This window comes from Ornithorhynchus anatinus, chromosome 18, assembly GCF_004115215.2.
Source record: "Ornithorhynchus anatinus isolate Pmale09 chromosome 18, mOrnAna1.pri.v4, whole genome shotgun sequence".
NCBI classification, from domain to species: Eukaryota; Metazoa; Chordata; class Mammalia; order Monotremata; family Ornithorhynchidae; genus Ornithorhynchus; species Ornithorhynchus anatinus.
In genome coordinates, this window is record NC_041745.1 from 8643345 (window position 1) to 8644956 (window position 1612).

General features: G+C 37.0%; 1 long non-coding RNA gene across 4 annotated transcripts in view; it reads left to right on the forward strand.

Moving 5' to 3' along the window:
• The window catches only part of LOC103170215, a 180155-nt gene that overhangs the window by 65565 nt on the left and 112978 nt on the right, over nt 1-1612 (forward strand). The gene's annotated exons all lie outside the window — the stretch shown is intronic.

Here is a 1612-nt window from a genome sequence, read left to right on the forward strand (position 1 = left end):
TCAACTGTTTCAGAGCCTCATTGTTGGTGATTCTGGCTGAGAAATAAAACCCGACTGTAAAAGATTGGCATTTAATAGTCGAACAGTGGTTACTTGTCAAACAACAGCAAATTAAGTTTTGAGCCAGCTCATGGGAATCTTTCCCCCCACATCTACAAGTTGTGAGAAGTGCCTTCTTTTCTCTGTACCGCTTTTGAAAATCCATTGAGTTTATTTCACTCAAAGTGCCACATTTAATGCCATACCTCATGACACATTTAATTAGTGCCAGTGTTAATGGAGACTGCTTTTCCTTTTTATGATATGACTGGTTATAATAATTCTAATGGTTAGAACTAAAATTCAGACTTGGCAGAAGTATAGCCTTCGTTCAACAAGAGCGACCTACCCAGATTTGAATTTACAAAAGTCATTAGGTGTGTTTAAAGTTTACTATTATTTCAAATTACAGGATAGAGACTCAGAGCGAAACATTTTGGTAATTTGTAGGCTACTTTCAAATTACGGCAGAGAATTTAAGCACTGTAACTTTTATTCTTGCCAAAATATTATCCTTTCCCACCCACCGACACCATTCCTCCCCTTAAAAATGAGGGAAATTTAATGCAAAAATTACTTTAAGCATGATATTCAGGAACCATATTTAAGTAATGTTAACATTGGAATTTCCTGGCTTAAAATTCTCAACCCTCAGCCCATTGTATTAAGTTCATAAATGAAGTCTAGTTAAAATCTTCCTAGGTAAAATCTTACTAATACTGTTAGGTTGTTTGCACAACAATGCTTTGATACAAGCATATTGATTTTTCTGCAGTTCTTAAATATCTGACTTATAAAATTTATACTCCCATAAATTACAATCAGATACTTGAAACGTTTTAAACTATTATGTCTCTTGAGAAACTTCCATTTTTCCTTAGCAAAAATAGATACTATAAATAGCTCCATTTTTACACCAGAATGTGGTCTAGAAGCTAAGGCAATGCTGAAAATGTATTTTTAAAGAATATTGCCCATTGAAGAGAAACATCTGGCTTAAAAAGCTGTTTCTAGTGGCTAGCAGAGTTCTTGAGGATTCAAAATAAATAAGTGAATGAATCAATATTTTATTTTGATAATCAACTATTTCCTCCCCAGTGAAGATTGCTACTTCTGAGGTGCCTACAGTTTCTATTGGCAAGCGTACTTTGTTTTCTCTTGGAAGGTGACGTTGAAATATAAATTCCTAAGAAATATTAAGACGCAGCCCATTATGATCAAGGACTTTGTGTCTTCATGGTAGCTCCATGCAGGGAGGGGGACTGGGTCTATGGACTTGATTGTTTTGTATTCTCCTAAGTGCTCAGTATGTTGCTTTGCATGCAGGTGTTCAGCCAGTACCACTGATAGTTGATTAAGTGGGTGAGGAATATACCACAGTTCCAGGGGAGGGGATTGAGGATGTCAGGAGTTTGTAGACCTCATTTTTCAGCTTCAGGCACAAGACCAGTAAGACATTAGAGTGACGCCAGCCCCGGCCTCCCCTTTCTGAGGAAAGGGAATTAATACCCAGATAGCACTATTCCAGGAGAATGAGGCTTGACCTTCATTTGCACAACCAAAGCCAAAGACG